Here is an 18383-nt window from a genome sequence, read left to right on the forward strand (position 1 = left end):
CGAGGCAAGAGTTGGCGCAGGCTCCGGGCGGGTCCCCGCCCTCGCCGCTCGGGTCCGCAGGTAGGGACGGCGGGCGCGCGCCGGAGCCCCGGGCTGCGGACTCAGGGCGGGGGCGGCGGCGCGGGGGCGGGGGGAGGGGGCGGGGAGCGGGGCTCCCGGGAGCCGCAGTGCCGGAGCCGGACCGCCGCCCGCCGCCGCCTGCCGTCCTCTGGCGCCGGCGCCCGGATCCGAGGCGAGAGCCTCCGAGGCGAGAGCCTCCCCGGCGGAGGCAGGAACGGCCGCGACTTAGAGTGAACAAATTGCTTTGTGGTGGCGCGTCAAGGGCTCCTGGGAGATTGTGTGTGTGTGTGTGTGTGTTCGTGTGTGTACGCGCGCGCGAGTGCGCGCGCGTTCCTGACTAATCAATGCGTTGGTTCACCTGAAAAGAACACCAGTCCAGAACTGAAACCGTGGCCCCTGGAGTCCCTGGGCTGGTGTCTCTGGGCTGGTGTTTCAGGGACTCTTGCACGCGGTGCCGCCGAGGAGCAGGGGTGCACGAAGGGGTGACGGAGGGTTTTGTGAATGGTGCTTCTGTCTGTGCGCGTGGAGGCTGAGCCTTGCTGTTGTAAGGGAGGAGGTATCCAGAGTGAAGAGAAAGGCTATTTATGGCAAAGAGTTGTGAAATTTCACGGGGTTTCCTTTGGTGTATCCTGAGCTGCAATTTCCCTCCCTCCTTTCTTTCTTCCCCTTTCCTTACTCTCTCTTCTCAGAATTAAAAGCAATTCTGCTTTTTTTTTTTTTTTTAAATACCCCTCCTGTTCCGTGGGAACCTGGACCAAGAAATGAAGGAAGTCAGAAAATCACTTTTTCTTTTTTATTTTAACAGTTAGAAAACAGTGTTTCTTAGAAGCCACTGATCTCTTGCGCTTCAATATTTTCATATACTTCCTATTCTTTATTACTCTCACCTTTCAGGTTATCAGTATGCCCCACAAGATAGAAAGTACCCACTTGGTTTCAACAGCTTCCATTTCTGTTATCTTTACAGTTGAATACCTTCGCACTGAAAATGTACCTTATCCTCCATCCCTACTCCCTAAAAAAGCTACTAAAAATAGTGTGCATACATTTCCCCTAAAGCTTGTTTTATTAAAAGCCTTGGGGAGTAAAGAGAAGTAGAGGCCTAGATGATTTTATATTCATTACTGATTCATCAAAAAATGGCTATTAAGACCACAAATACTGTTAATATAGACTGCAAAGCAGTTTGTTTCAGTTTCTCTTTCTCTTTACCTTAGAGCAGGTGCGAATTCAGAAACCATAACTTGTAAATTAGAGATGATTTCGTACACAGTCTACCAACTATGTTTTAATAAATTTATGATTGTTCTTAAAGGTAGCAGCCAATTTTTATGCGTTATGACTGCATTGTGAATGGGGTAGTAGGAGAATGTCATTATTTTAAATTGGATATCTGTTAAGTGCTTGCCTAGCACAGTGTTTTGAAAACATGGAACTTCCATGTTGTAACCAGCCCTTTAATAATTTCACAGAGAAGAAAGAGGTAAACTGCTCAATCTACTATCAGAGTGATTGGTCTTCATTTGCTATTAATTATAAAGCTCCTCATTTTGATCAAAACATACCAACTGTTGTGTTTTTCCCCCCAGTGAGAAAAAAATTTTCCTGAACAGTCATTTTGAAGGCAAGACATAGGAAGGGATTTGTTACTTTGATTCAGTTAGATTCATCGCAGGTTAAAATACATTGTCAACATTGGAGCATGTGGAGCTATATATGTTAGCTTAAAACTCAGACTGAGAATCCCACTTTGAGGCTTGTTACTTTAACTTTCCTGAATCATTGGATTGTAGAAATAATATCAAATAAAAAATGTATTAATGTATTTGATGAATTGTCTTACTGCTAGCATTAAAATGTCATATTTATGAATATGTTCCTTGACATTGTCAAAGAATCTGTAATTTTTTTAATGATGTGTTACTAGATTATAGGATTTGTTTACATTAAACTCATGTGACAGGAATTCAAAACTTTTACATCAATAGTTGTTTAATATTTTATTACATTTTGTTACTCAACATGATACAATAGACCACAAAGTGGAGAATCATAGAACCCCTTACCTCCTGCCCTTCATGAGCTTACTCTCCAGTTGGGATGAATTTGATACTGATGCTTGAACAGGTGATGACCCATGGCAATAACAGAGTGCATGTATAATGAGGAGGAGTTCAGAACATGAAAATTACATTTCATACTGGATTTTGTCTGAAAAAAGCTCTCAGGGTATAGATAAGGCTTGCTAGGTTTTGATCTTAAAGAATAAATAGAATTAGTGGTTGTGGATAGCATATAAGGTATAGGATCCAATTATAGAATAGAAGACATGGGAAGATAGGTTTGTTGTGAAATCTAGTTGTTACAAAGTGAATTTTTTTGTGCAAGTGCAAGGTGAGTCTGTTTATTGCATTTTGTACACACTATTCTAGGAATTTTCAATACTTCTGAACCTGAGGATATGGATCTTTGACATTATAGTCTTTTAATAAGCATAATACAGGACACATTTGTGGAGAATATTTACTGTAAATGTTTAAGTATACTACATTATCCTAAAGCATTTAGTTCAATATTAATGAAAATATAGAAAGGTGTTTTAGGTACTTCCTTAACCAACTCTTTTGAGATTTGCTCTAAATGAAAAGGTTTGGTTGTTAAAAAACTGTATAGTATTTGTCATGAGCACTCACTGAGGGTTTAGTATGTTATTCTTCTTATAAAATGTGTAACTCATTAAATAATATTTTATATAATAAATTTTATTTGAACGTTATTAGAGTACATCCACATCAGAGTTAATTTATCCTTGCATTATTTTCCATGAACATAGAACTATGATGCAAGGCTTTGTGGAACATTTAGAATTACATTACGGATCTTAAAAATACTTAAAACTATCTTCTGAAATAGATTGTGCTAATAATAGGACCAACTCCTGGCTCTGTACATTCCAAACTAAATTATTTATCCTTGTATGTATAGTTACTTTGTATATATAGTTTGTATATGTATTTTGTATATATACTTTGTATATATTATAGTTACTTTAAAGCAAATGCAGAACTGTTTAAAATGCATTTCTTTATTCTACTACCACAAGGGGAAACATCTGAACTGACTTTGAACCTATCTACTCATTCTGCTACTCTAGAAGTATGTTATGGTGACTGTAAAGAAATAGTACAAATACTAGATATTTCCTTTAATAAGTAAAAGAATAGGATTACTTTCAGATTAGTTGAATTAAAAGATTTTGTAACATATATTTTGTTGACAGTAACAGATAAGAGTTATTACAAAAGTGAGAGCCTATTAAATCACTGATTTCATATTCATGCAGCAATGGGATTATTTCTAATATAGATAAGAGTACTAACCAGCCTATCTGGTAATAGATGTCTCTCGAATTGGATTTTGGACTCCATGTCACAGGTGTATCATGTTGATAATGTATTCTCTCCTATATGATTGACAGCATCTGTGTGATTTCCCTATTGGATAGTGACAAAATCTGTGCTTTATATTGAGTACATACACTTATATCAGCAATATTATCTTCACTGTGCAAGAGTGTCAGCAAACAATGAAACATGAAGTCCAGGGTGGGAGAAGCAGTGAAAAAAGATGGGAAGATGGAGGAAAAACACTCAAAAAAGAAACATACTTCATGTAGCTTAAACCAAATATAATAGAAAAAGTCAAGCTGGGCATTCTAAACTACAGTTGATACAGTACCAGGATACTGTTGTAAGTATCCATCCACCAAATTCTGTCATAAACAGCTTATAATGTTAAATAAATGGTCAAAAAAAGGCAGTGCTTAAAATATTTACTAGATTCTATGGTATATTATTTTTTAAAAAGATTTTTGCACAGATTAATGACAGATTATATTTGCTGTTTGACTAAGTCCTGTCTTATACCTAGATTAATTTAAGATCTACTTTTTGGTAGTGCTTTTTTTACACAATGTTATCAATATTAAGTTCTAATAAACTTACTAAAATTTTGAATACCATAACTATATTGTGATACTAAATAAAATCTAAACATCATTAATAAGGAAATATTTTCTAATGGCAAAATCTTAACCAAGAGCAATAGTTTTCAAACTGTGGTTGCAGCAGTACCAACAGTTGTGAATTTGTTAAAATGCCCAAATTTAAATGCCTCCACAACACACTGATTGAATCAGAAACTATTACAGGGAGTCTTCTATATGATTTGTATGCACTCTGAAGTTGGAGAATTGCTGTCATCATTTTATAATGAAAGTTGGAGACTTTCTTCTGCCCGTTTTGCATAAGTACTTTCCTCAGCTGGTGGTGATAACTAAGGTCTTACTATATGTCTCCAAAGTATTACCCTTTCCATCAAAAGATTTTCATCTTAAATCTATTTTCAATTTCTGTGCAATACTTGCTGTTGATTGGGGAGCAATATATAAGTGTATATTTTAACTGGACAGTTATGACCTGAGGCTGGACCTCATTGAAGTACCTTGTGAAGCAGAAAATACGAACAGTGTATAAAGGTTGACCATTTTCTGTGTAACCATTTTCTATTTATTTTGTTGACTCTTATGTGATATTGTTTGGCTTGGCAAATGGTAATTATCTTTCTCCATATAAGATTACAGTTATTTTGGCTATGCAACTGCAGCATCACCCATGTGGAATGTTTTCAAGATCTTAATTGTTAAAAAAACATGTTAGAGGGCCTCCCCGGTGGCACAGCGGTTGAGCGCTGGGTTGCGAAGCTGCCCGCGGCCTCTGCGGCGCTGGTTCGATCCCCGCCTGCTCCCCGGCCACCGGCGGAGGATCCCACATGGCGCGCAGACCTCTCCTGCCGCCCGCTGCTCCCCTCAGCAGTGTACTTCGGTCCTTCTGCCTGCTCTGCTCCCCGCTCTGGCTCTGGTGAATTCTCTCACCCTCCCGCGCTGCTTCTGACTGTACCCAGTGCATGTATAAACAAAACAAACAAACAAACAAAATAAATAAATAAAAAACATGCCTCTATAAAAAAAAAAATAAAAAGATTTAAAAAAAAAAACATGTTAGATGACACCTCTACATCTTTAAACATTAAATATAATGTGTTTGCATCCTGTATCTCTTTTAGTGTCTCTCTCTCTCGCTCTCAGACTCTCACTCTCTTCACAATCTCGCTTTCTCACTCTCTCTTCCTCCCTGACCCACTCAACCTTCTCCCCATTTCTCTCTATTTCATTTTTTATCCTTGATAGCTTTTTTAATTACAGAAATATTGTAAAAATCTGAATCATTGAACAGTATTTTGCATATTTAATTAAGATATGCTTACATATTTTAAGAAGATTTTAATAATAAAAATGAAACTAAATGGCAATTTCAACCTAAGCATTAATACCACAAAATATAGTGATCTTTGGTACTTTATTCTCTGTTTATCTCTCTATTTCAGATATGATTTTAATCATCACTTCTATAGGGAAATGTTTTCTTGACCTCTCTTGCTACGTTGATTACCTATTTTATATTGTTTAGTTCCATGTTCCTCTACCTTGTGGTAATTAATGTAATTTTAATTTTATCTGTATTTGTGTGATCGGATCATCATTGTATTATGTATCAATTTTAATTTTATCTGTATTTATGTAATTGGATCGTCATTGTATCATCAGGGATTAGAAGTGCCCAGAGACACTTTCAGACAGATTTTAATAAAGGGAGTCCTAGAACTTATGTGAAGTTAGGTATTGCTTTCCTTTCTGTTCTGCAAATGATGAGTTTTTTATTGTTATCAACAACAGCAATGACTATAACATACTGAACACTTCTTAGATGATAAGCAGTTTATATGTCTTATACTGTTTAATTCTTCTAACTTTATAAAGTTGTTTTGAGTATATTTTAGAGATGGGGGAACAGATTATTCTATGGTGTGCTAGGCTATCTAAATTATATCTTGATTTTTTGTTGCTATAATCATTCAAAATTATGAAATATAGACAAAGTTTCAAATGGTATATGTTCTCTTTATTCTCAGTTTAAGAAAGAGGCCCAGCAATATCTCTGTATCATGTGCCCTGTTGCTAACATCTTCCATGATGCTGTTGTTTTTTTTTTTTTTAAGATTTATTTATTTTTTATTTATACAAGAACTGGGTAGAGTCAGAAGCGCAGAAGGGTAAGAGAATTCACCAGAGCCAGAGCAGGGAACAGAGCAGGCAAACTGAAGTACACTGCTGAGGGGAGCAGGGGCAACAGGAGAGGTCTGTGTGCCATGTGGGACCCTCCTCTGGTGGCCGGGGAGCAGCCGGGGATGGAACCAGTGCTGCAGAGACCGAGGGCAGCTTCGCCACCCAGAGCTTAACCGCTGCGCCACCAGGGAGGCCCTCCTTCAGTAGTAGTCTTATTTCAATATAACATGTTTGGAATATAGAACAGCTAAAGAGACATGCTCCAGATGTTGTGATGCTTTCTCTAATTTTTCCCTTTTGTTAATGAAACCTAGCAGTATTCCCCTGTTCAAAAATCATTTGTTAAACCAGGTGTACTAACCAAATTTAACTCTTGTGGAAGTCTCAGTGATACACTTACCTAATCTAGAAAATTCAGACTAGCATGTCATGTTTCTTATGTACCTATTTACTGTAATTAAATCTTTATTTTTTAAACATTTATTTATGTATACAAGAGCTGGGGGACAGGCCAGAGATGCAGGGGCTGAGAGGATCTAGCAGAGACAGAGTGGGGAACAGAACAGGCAGACTGACTGAAATATACGGCTGAGGGGAGCAGCGGGCAAGACAGGAGAGTTCTGCTGTGCCATGTGGGTTTCTCCCTGGCCGGCTGGGGATCGAACTCATTCTGCAGAGGCTATGGATTGTTTCATTTTTGGTGTTTAATCCCTTGCACCACCAGGGAGGCCCCTGCAATTAACTCTTTATTGGAAGTAGTTAAGTATTATTATTCTATTAATCAGTATGAATATTGCATGTGTACCTTTTTTTAAATTTTATTTTTATTATTTATACAAGAACTGGGGTACAGGCCAGAAGTGCAGGAGGGTGAGAGGATTCACCAGAGACAGAGCAGGGAACAGAACAGGAAGACTGACTGAAATACACTGCTGAGGGGAGCAGCGGGCAAGACAGGAGAGGTCTGCTGCACCATGTGGGTATCTCCCTGGCTGGCAGGGGATCAAACCGGTGCTGCAGAGGCTGCGGACAGCTTCATAGTGCTCTGCTCACCCTGCTGTGCCACCGGGAAGGCCTGCATGTGTACCTTTTTATTACTTGTTGGTTTTTGGCAATAGCAGCAGTGTATCACAAACTTACATCAGATTTACAAATAAAAACAACAACAAGTAAGCCCAACAAAAGTAACTGCAAATGTAGCTGTCAATATTCTAGGCAATGTTCTATTCTTACTGTAGAAATTATTTTTATGTTTATTGGTTTTGTATTGCATACACAGATTACCATAGCATTAAATTTGAATAGTGGAATATGTTTAGTGAGTGTGCATTTTTGACGTGCAGTAGTCTTCAGGACATTCATGAAAAGTTTGAAGATGAAAAACATACAGATAGGGCCTCCCTGGTGATGCAGTGGTTGAGCGCTGGGCTGCGAAACTGATTGCAGCCTCTGCAGCGCCGGTTCAATCCCCGGCCACCGACGAGGGTCCCACATGGTGGGCAGACCTCTCCTGCCACCCACTGCTCCCCTCAGCAGTGTATTTCGGTCCATCTGCCTGTTCTGCTCCCCACTCTGGCTCTGGTGAATTCTCTCACCCTCCCGTGCTTCTGACTGTACCCAGTGCTTGTATAAATAAACAAAATCTTAAAAAAAAGAAAAAAAGGAAAACATACAGATATTCCAGAAACATTAGATGAGAAGGTTAGGCAAAATGAGAAAATACTGCTAAATATATCTCAAAATTTGTTTGCAATGTGGACTAAGAGTAACTTATTTCAGGTCAAGTTGGACAATGTCTTATTAATAAAGCCAAAAGTTCTCTTTATCAGAATTCTGAATTTCAAAGTAATGCTAACTTTTAAGCTGATAACTGAGAATTAGTCATTTGATTTTGTTTTCAATTTTTTTTAATATTCTTATGCAAACAGACCCAAGGCTACCAAAATATTCATTATTGAATGAGTTACTTAAAGTGAACTATCAAAAATACAAATTGGTAAGCAACAAGCACACAGAATTATAACATCATTATGGTTAAAATTACCTTTGAGGAGCTAGTTCTTACAGTGTAAATCTGGTAGTTTGGGGGCATTGTCTTGTCCATCAGCATCTCTAGTTCCTAATAGATGAAGGATTCTAGCATAGCAGGGTCTAAGTTTTCTGGAGGAACTATGTAAAATGTATCATCTAGGGGAGGGATTGTGACTGTCCCTGGTCCAAGTACTACCTAAAATACCAAAAGAATAAAAAGATCCACAACACTCTCTCGAAACAATTCCTTCCTTCTGAGGAGTTGCCAGGTTCATTGGATGATGGTACTGAAAACACACAGTACCAAAATGGATGGATGATGTTTGTTAAAAGCCAAAGAGTTTTAATTTGAATATGTTAGATTAGTAAATTGAAGTTTTGTACATCCGTCAGTTCCTCTTCCAATCTGCTAAACCTCAGTCTCTCCATTCACCTGCGATGCTAGGGAGCTATCCAGGGTACTAGACACTTCTGAAATCCTCTCTTGGCAAATATATGTGTTTTGTTTTGCTAATCTTAGAGTCAGTGACAAGCCTTCAATTATTACTATTTTTTTTTTACAGTGATTACTTCTATGACTCAACTCAAATGCAAATTCAAGGAAACCTATACCAATCTCATGCAAGAAATTTGTTCTGAATTCCAGTAATAGTCTGTGTATATCATCGTCAAATTTCCATTTAAAGTATCATAATTCATTGCTAACTTGTACTTCATACCCTTAGATTGTGATGGCAGGTATCTTATATGTTTCTCTATTTTTAAGCTGCTGACCTAAATCAGTGATGTGAATGTCCTCAGTAATTGATAAATGATTGAACGCTTTGAAGTAAAGAAATGTTATTGGGCCCTGTTAATTTAGTTGTTGATGACACATATATGGTTCCTGTCCCCCTGAAAGTTAAAATTCAGGTGTCATTTGCGGTACCCATATTACCTAAGGTTCTTAGAGAGATGGACGTTGTTAGACATCTTTTTTCTTCCTTCTTGTAGCCTTTATTAGTGAATTACTTGACTACAAGGAAGAGTATTTGCACCTACTTTTCAATATTTCACACTACACCTACCTTTATTCTGGTTATCCAAAATGACAGTACATCATCATAAAAAAAACTTATGTGGAATCATCCCTCCTACTCCATCACTTATACATGATGTTGGTAAGTTGTGGGCCTTTAAATATCTTCCCTTATAGGGCAATTCAAGAATAGTTTAGGTACCATGGTTTTTCTTTTGGCTACAAATTCCCTGTATTTAAAGTGCATGAACTAGAGGAAATGGTTGTATGATCTTCTTGTGGTGAATATTTTCATTTTATACTTCTGCACATCATGATTTTGAAGTATATGTGCATATGTTCTATCTATCCTGCAGGTCATGTGTTTTTCTTTGCTGTTTTGTTTCTTTTTAATTTTTATTTATTTATTTATTTTTTGCCAGGAGGAATTTTTCAATTATGAAGCATAAAAAGAAAACCTATAATCCTTGTTTTATTTTCCCCCTTTGGGACCTAGTTTCTATAATCCAGTGAAATAATACGGATTCAAAATAGATGTAAAAGAAAAGATTATAATGTCAAGAGATGAATATAGCAAGTTTTCTGTAACAATCCTAAATAAACTAGTAGTTTGGAAAACTAATAATTTCTTTGACAAATATATAAAATTGTGTCAAATAACATGATCATTATTAGCTTTGTGGATTAAAATTCAATGCAGTCATTTCCCAATAATAATAGAAATGAAACAATTTTATAGAAACTGTTTAACTACCTTGAAACTGTTTCTTGACCCATGCTCACCATTTTGGCAGTTGATAATGAAAGTGTTAGGAAAAAGATATGAGTTTTAGCAATCATTGAATCATTTGTGTTGTGTAAACATAGCCTCAGGGATCCTTAGCATTCTGTCCCTAAAGCTCCTTAGGAACCAAAGATGGTGATTGCCTTTGATTCAGAGTGTGGTCATGAAAAGATGAGGTTCTACTGTGATTGCATTATTTTCTTCTTCAACAGAAGAAAATGCATTTTAAGTGTCTGTACAAATATCACAGAATATTACAGTGTTAAGCATTTTTGACTAGAATATTGTTTGATGTTAAGCTAAAACTTGGATCAGTCTTTGTTATATGTTATACAAACATGTACATATATATTAATGTAATTTCTTATAAAGAAATCTGTCTTGTATAAATTTATTCTAATAATGCAATTATCTTTAATGTTTTTTCAAAGGGGAGGGGCATGCCAGTCTGTGCTACCCAGAAAATCAGAACCAGTAGTGTGCGTATACACTTTTATATATGTGTGATACATATACACATATGTACGTATGTGTACACATATATGTGATACACATATATATGTATCATCTACTTATAAGATTTATTTTAAGGAATTGATTTCATAATTGTTAGGGCTGACTAATCTTTAACTAAAAGTCCAATGACTGTAGGTATTAATCACATTTAGAAAATACTTGTACAATATGTAGACTGAGGGCCTCCCTTGTGGTGCAAGGGGTTAAGCGCCATACTGTGAAGCAATCCACAGCCTCTGCAGCAGGAGTTCGATCCCTGGCTGGCCAGGGAGCCACCCCCATGGTGCAGCAGACCTCTTCTGTCTCTCCCACTGCTCCCCTTAGCAGTGAATTTCAGTCAGTCTGCCTGTTTTGCTCCCCACTCTGTCTCTGGTGAGTCCTCTCACCTCCTGCATCTCCAGACTGTACCCCAGCTCTTGTATGCATAAATAAATCAATCTTAACAAAAAAATGTAGACCAGTATTTGACCAGACAGCTAGACTCTATAGCTAAGCAAAATTGACACAAACAACTTAACCATCACAGTGGGTGAGGGGTAATATGTTAACAAGCCCTTTCTGGTTTATGTGATAAGTTGGTATACATATATTTTTCATTTGACTATTGCTTAGTGATTGGTGTTTTGGATGTCATCATGCAATGTTCCTCATTCTTTCTGTAATCATTTATTAAGCATGTACTACATGAAAGAGATGGTGTAGGTGAATTTTTAAAAAATGGATGTTGGAAACCACAATCTTCAAAGCAAGTATACTGGATTCCTGTATGATTGTGCATTTCCAGAGTGTAGAAATGTGTTTTTCAGCCTTGTCAATTAAAAGTCGTTTTCTGCATGAACAACTGGAAGAAATTTCATGTCAAGGGTTAATATGCCAATTTATTAGCCTTACTACTTACATATGTAATTTTACTTATATGTAAAATTGGATTATGAAAGGTATACTTGCACGACCACAGGTCCACTTCATATAGACAATATTGGCAATACACATTCATTTAAAACATTTTGCCTCTATATTCAGCTATGCAAAGGTGATTCAATATATTCTCAAACAGGTCTGACAAGTGGATTGTCATGTCTTATTGATAAACTTGCTCTTCATATAGTATAAAGCAGTAAACATGTTCCTTATCTGTATGGGTCTCTTTTAATGGTGACTTCTTGTTCCAAAACTACATTTTGTTATTCAGAGAATATGAACTTGTCTGCTTAGGTTTTGAGGCTCTTTGTAAACTCACCACATCTTGCTACTCTACACATAGATCTACTTTGTTAAGGTCATGTAACTTGGAGAACCTCTCACGGGCCATATATGCACTTAATCCTTTCTGTTTAGGTAAATCTCAGCTGTCATTATAGGCCTAACTCCATGAAACCTTCCATGACGACTTTTACCCACTTGGGAATTTCCTTTGCTGCACTCTGAGTTGTAAGCAGTACCTAGTTGGCATGAGATAATTAAGTACAGTTGTTCTGCTATAATGCATTTTTCTATAAAGTGAATTAACCTCCCAAATGATAGGCAAATAAGGAATTGTATTACTAAAATCTGGAAGTTGGTTAATGTCTGATTTACCCCCAGCAAATTAGTGTTTAACTTTATTTAACAAGTTAATCATAGTTGAATGCAGAGTGTATTATCATAGGCATGTACTTTAATCTTAACAAAGAGAAACAGGTTTATGCATTTCCTATATTTTTATTTTAAGAATTTTACATGTGCTTTAAGGCATAAATGCTTTTTATAAAAGCTGTTATGGATTTGTTTAGAAATTTGTACTATAAGTTGCATAGATTTGGAGTGTTCCTGCCAAATTCTATTTTGGGGGAAATAGGCTTTGTTATATTTATTTTTCATTTTTTTTTTCAAAGTGAAGGAACACATATTTTGCAATTACAGAAACTGAACAAATTTTACTTAAAATTAATTATTTGTCATCCACTATGTGCTAGAGACTAGTGCTAATATTTGGTGTATGAAATAAGAGCAAAACTTACTTTTGAGTACATAGTAAACTAAATAAAAATCCTATACAATTGTGTATCAGTCGCTTAACTCAGAAGGTGAAGAGGAGAGAAAATAAGGAGTAACTATGACCATTTCCTGTGATACCTTTTCCTGGAATGCTCTCTCATTCCAATTTTATTTAGCCAGTTTCTTCCCAGACTTTTAAAGCATCAGTGATTTATACTATTTAAACACTCACAGCACCATACACCTTACTTCCATAGCAGTTAGGGTAGTTGTAATTTTATAATTATTTTGAGACTACTAAAATTGTTATTTTTTTCTTTTTTCTTTTTTTTTAATTTTAGCCATTTTATTATATTGTCTCTCTTGCCGGGTGTTGAAGACATTTGCACTGCTTTCTGGCTGCCTAACACATTATTATTCTTATTTATTTAATATTTACTTTGTTGAAGTATTTTTGGTGTATGTTTCAGAAGTATAGGTTTACACAGATTAAGATGTATGTTACCACACCATACCCATGATGAAGGCACTCATGAACTGATCCAACCAGCCAGTCTGTGCCTTTTGATTGGTATATTCAGTTCATTTAAATATATGAGTGTCTGATACTGCTACATTGTCTTACTTTCCTGGTTCTATTTCCTTGATAAGATTTTTTGTATGTGATTTTCCTTCATGTCAGTTTAGATAAGACAACTCCTTTCTACATTTCCTATGGGGAGGTGTTCTAATGTCTGCAAAATCCTTCAACTTCTGCTTGTCTTGGACAATCTTTATTTCTCCTGCATATGTAAAGGAAAGTCTTATAGTATTGTTGGCTGGTAGTTCTTATCTTTGAGTATTTTAGTGTGTCATTCCAGTTTCTCTTGCTGATGGGGTTTCCTCAGAGATGTCTAATATAAACCTGCTGAGCTATCTTTATTGATTATCTTCCTTTCCCATACCCATCCACCTCCAGTACTTTTTCTTTTACTCTTGAATGTTCACAACTATGTGTCTCGGTATAGTCTCATGACAGTTAGGTAACCAGATATTCTTTTAGTTTCATGGGCCATGTATATATAGTTTCTTACCCAGGTTGGAGAAGTTTTTCTTTATTGTTTCTTTTATTACATTCTCTTTTCTCTTGTCTCTCTGTCTCTTCTTCCCTTCTGGAATACTTCTATTATTCTTATGTTGCCTTTTCTAATGGAGTTGGATGATTCTTGAAGTATTTCTCTTCTTCCACCTGAGTTCTTTGTATATTACCATCTTCAAAGTCACTGATTCAACCTCCTACTGATCTGCTTACTAGCTTTCATCAGAAATTTTTTTTTATTTATTGATCTTTTTACAAACTGCATCTCTGATACTTTCTTATTAAAAGTTTCATTTTTTCATCTCCTCTTCATTAACTTTATTGCTCAGGTCATTTTTTTCCCCCTGAGTTTTTTTTTATCTCTGATCAGCTTCTCTGTTTTCTTCCATTTCTTTGGATTTTTAATTTTTTTAATCATGGACATTTTTTACTATGTATCTGAGAGGAAGACAAAATCTTCTTTATCATTTCTGTTGGATTCTGTAAAGTATTTCTCTCCTTGTAATGTCATTTCCTTGAGGTGTCAAGGTGCATGTGTTACTTTCTTTCCATTTGCCTACTTTACTACTTTCCATTCACCTACTTTGATTCCCCTATTTTTTTCCCTTAGTTATCTGTAGCAGTAATTCTGAGATTTACATTATTTCTACTTTTTCAGTTGATGTCACTTTTTTTTTCTCTATATTTTCCAAGCTTTATATGATTTTCAAGCTTCTGTAATGTAAGTACAGAAATCTGGTGTTGGGCCTCCCCAGTGGCGCTGTGGTTGAGCGCTGGGCTGTGAAGCTGTCTGCAGCCTCTGCAGCACCAGTTCGATCCCCAGCAGCCAGTGAGGGTCCCACATGGTGCACAGACCTCTCCTGATGTGCCCACTGCTCCCCTCAGAAGTGTATTTTGTCAGTCTGCCTGTTTTGCTCCCCACTCTGGTGAATTCTCTCACCCTCCCGCACTTCTGACTGTACTCAGTGCTTGTATAAATAAATAAATAAATCTTAAAAAAAAAAGTGAGAAGACTTCATTAAAAAAAAAAAAAAAAGAAAGAAATCCGGTGTTGCAGCTGTTGAATTGGGGTATGGGAGGGGCCTCGAGTGGTCCAGTTTCTCATGGAAGTTGGGGAGACTGGTTCATATGTGTGGCACATCTCTGGGGTTCCAGACCTGAGTCTATATAGTTTTTTTGCTGTCAGTGCTCCTCATAAGGTCAGTACCAATCCTGAGAGGTGGGAAAGTTATTAAACCCCAGCGCACTCTCCTTTCTCTATTCACTGGGGACCCATCCTGCTGGGAGGATCTCATATTCTTGGTGTGTGTCTCTTCTCAGTTAAGCATGCCTTCACACTGTGCAGCTCTCTCTCCCAGGGCCACTGCCCCAGTGGTTGCACCATAGTTTGTATGGCAGCCTTTTATTCCAGACCACAGCCATGAGGCATTTCTCCTCATTCACCTCTAGTCTAGTAAAGCATGAATCACCTCAATGTCCCTTCTTGTGCGGTCCTTGGTGATGTCCAAGAACTTTTCCAATTTTACCACAAGCAATGGCACCCTCTAGGTTTATGCCCTTCTAGATAACTTTCAGTTTATTCTCCTGTGCACAAAGAAAGGAACCTATGTCCTCTGATACTTGGTCCAGTCTTTTTCTATTGTTCATTTTCTTAGAAAGTAAATTCCATGAAATCAGTGATCATATTTGTTTGTTTTCTTACCTGCCATTGTATTCCCATTTACTGGCAAGCATGTAAACACACCGATAACTAAAATGAGTATTGTTGCACATGTGATTTATGTTATATTTATATATACACACATATACATATATACATACATACACACATATATATGGTATTCATTCCGTAAGTTTTTTTTTTTTATTTACACAAGAACTGGAGTACAGACCAGAGGCACAGGAGGGAGAGAGAATGAATTCACCAGAGACAGAGTGGGGGGTCAGAACAGGCAGACAATCAAAAACACTGCTGAGGGGAGCAGCGGGCAAGTCAGGAGAGGTCAGCCACACCATGTTGGTAGCCCCCTGGCTGGCCAGGAATTGAACTCGTGCTGCAGAGCCTGTGTACAGCTTCACAGTGCTGCTCTCACCCTCTGTGCCACCAGGGAGGCCCAAATGGATTTTTCTTTCTTGATTTTTTAACAACAGAATGACTTTTACATGTTTTTTATATGTTCATGGTTACTTTCCATTAAGTTTTCTCTTTTATAAGCTACCAGTTGATACCTTTCAGTCCATTTATTTCTATTGGGTAGCAGGTCATACTACTTTTGGATTATGGTTTTCATTAAATAACCTGAGTTATTCAATGTTTAATTATTCTCTGTGATTTGACTTCTCAATATTGGGACATTTCACAGCACTTCCTGGTAAGGATGAAGTTATTGGAGCTTGTGGTTTATGTTTTGTTTGTATATATATTTTTTTTATTAAATACTGCCAGCTCTTCCTGCCTGCTTGTATCTGTGCAAACATCTTCTCCCTTTCTTCTAAAAAACTAACCTTCTGGAGATTAAAAAATAAATTTTTATTAGATGCATTGTAGAAAGCATAGTATAATGTTTTAGGCCTCAGGATTTCTGGTATGCATACCTTCCAGATATTCTAACTTTAAAAAAAAATGCACCAAACCAACAGTTAGAGAATAAAGTATAAAACTGTATTTTACTATCTTTTAATTGAAAAGAATAATTTCCATAGTCTCTAAAATCAAAATCCTAAAAGAAATAAAGGGTAATTAAGGAAACTTTTGATATTTCTTTTAAAATTAAATCGACCCATTAAGATCACCCAAAATAATATGTCTTGGCCAAGGTGTGAAGAAAAAAGTACCCTCATACACTGTTGGTGGGAAAGCAGACTGTTATAGTTCCTGTCTCAAAACAGTAAAAATAGATCGTAGGGATGTACCCAAAGAATGTAAAAGCATTAATTTGAGAGGATGCAAGTTCATTCTATGTTCATTACTTATGATATGCACATAACAGAAACTAAGTGCCCAATGATAGATTGGTAGTTTAATAATACATTGTATATATACACAGTGGAATACTGCTCAGCTATACAAATAAAGAAATAAAGGAACAGGCGAAGCTAAACCAGAACAAAACCTAGAAATTTTACTTCAGGTCTGAGGCTATAAGAAGGTGAGGTTGGGGGTGGTAAGTAACAGGAGTGGGGAACCAATGGATTATGGTGCAGATTTTTGGTATTTTGATGATGGGTGTAGTGTGGCATCATATATCTGAAGAGGTATGAACCTACATCCCTAAATCATATACAATGTTGTAAAACAATTAAAAAATAAAATACAATTAAATAAAAATAATACATTAAAAATAATATTTTAAAATGGAAATGTCCCAATATTGAGAAGTCAAATCACAGAGAATAATTAAACATTGAATAACTCAGGTTATTTAATGAAAACCATAATCCAAAAGTAGTATGATCTGCTACCCAATAGAAATAAATGGACTGAAAGGTATCAACTGGTAGCTTATAAAAGAGAAAACTTAATGGAAAGTAACCATGAACATATGCTCAATCTTATTAATAGAGATAAATGCAAATTAAAACAGGAATGTCATTTTAGCGCACTCATGATGAAATTTAAAGTTTTGCACTATTAAGTTTTGGTGGGAATGTGGAGTATTGTTTAGAATGCATTTTTTGTGGGAATGTAAATCACTATAAACATGTAAAAACCCCTTTTGTAATATCTAGTAAAGCTGAACATATAAAGATTGAATTATCAAGCAGTTCCGTTCAGAGGTTTCACATTAAGGAAATTCTTCACTTGTGCTTTATAATACATTAAAAACAATTAAATGCAGTATTTTTAGAAATAGTGAATAACTGGCTACAATTTTAATGGCTTTGCTAAAATACAATTTATGAATATTTTAAAACCATTGATGCTATGCTTAATGAACGTCAGTGTGCATATGTGTGTGTATATGTATATAAATTGTATATATAAATTTGTGTATATATCTCTATGTATAGATATCTCTCTATATATAGATGTATACACACATGTAAAATCATGCTGTGTACCAAATTTTGGATAGTAATTTCCTTTGAGGAAGGACAAAGAAGAAAGTAAGATTGGAAAAGATCTGTATTAGCTGCTAAATCTAATATAAAATGAAATAATTTTTTTTTTTTTCATAGAATAAGCTGATTCTCAGAGAGGTTGTGAATTGTTCACACTCAGCCTGAGCTGTGTTTCAGGTCCTGTGTTGGCCGTCAGTTTGCTCACATCATTAATACTGGTGAAAGAACTGTAAAATCCTTTGATATTCATGAGCACAGTATTCATTGCTTATAAGGCCACTTCAATACCCAAACTATAAGATAACATTTTTTTTAAGTGAAAGAAACTACTTTTTCCATTGTTCCATCGATTTCTTTTTCATCAAAACTTAACAGCTGGAGTTTGTTTGTTTAGTTTTTATTTTAGTGTAGCTCACAGGCTGGCTGAACTTGTTTCCATCATTAGGTATAGCTAGGTGATGTTCACATTCTCGCAGGGGCACATTTTTGTATAGGCAACCCTCTATTCTTTGGGTTAATTGTGATTTCAAATCTTGTGGAACACATCTTTGCTGTTTCCCACTTTGTATGACATGAAGGTGGTTAGATTGTGTTAAGTGAAGTACTACATGTGGGTCATCATATACCTCTAACAACATTCATCCCACAATCAACTTTTAATAATTGCTTCACT

At 36.3% G+C, this 18383-nt stretch overlaps 1 protein-coding gene across 1 annotated transcript in view; it reads left to right on the forward strand.

Moving 5' to 3' along the window:
- The window catches only part of CCSER1 (coiled-coil serine rich protein 1), a 714838-nt gene that overhangs the window by 638 nt on the left and 695817 nt on the right, over positions 1-18383 (forward strand). The gene's annotated exons all lie outside the window — the stretch shown is intronic.

Source organism: Talpa occidentalis, unplaced genomic scaffold (genome assembly GCF_014898055.3).
Source record: "Talpa occidentalis isolate TD23 unplaced genomic scaffold, MPIMG_talOcc4v2.1 talOcc4.6, whole genome shotgun sequence".
NCBI classification, from domain to species: Eukaryota; Metazoa; Chordata; class Mammalia; order Eulipotyphla; family Talpidae; genus Talpa; species Talpa occidentalis.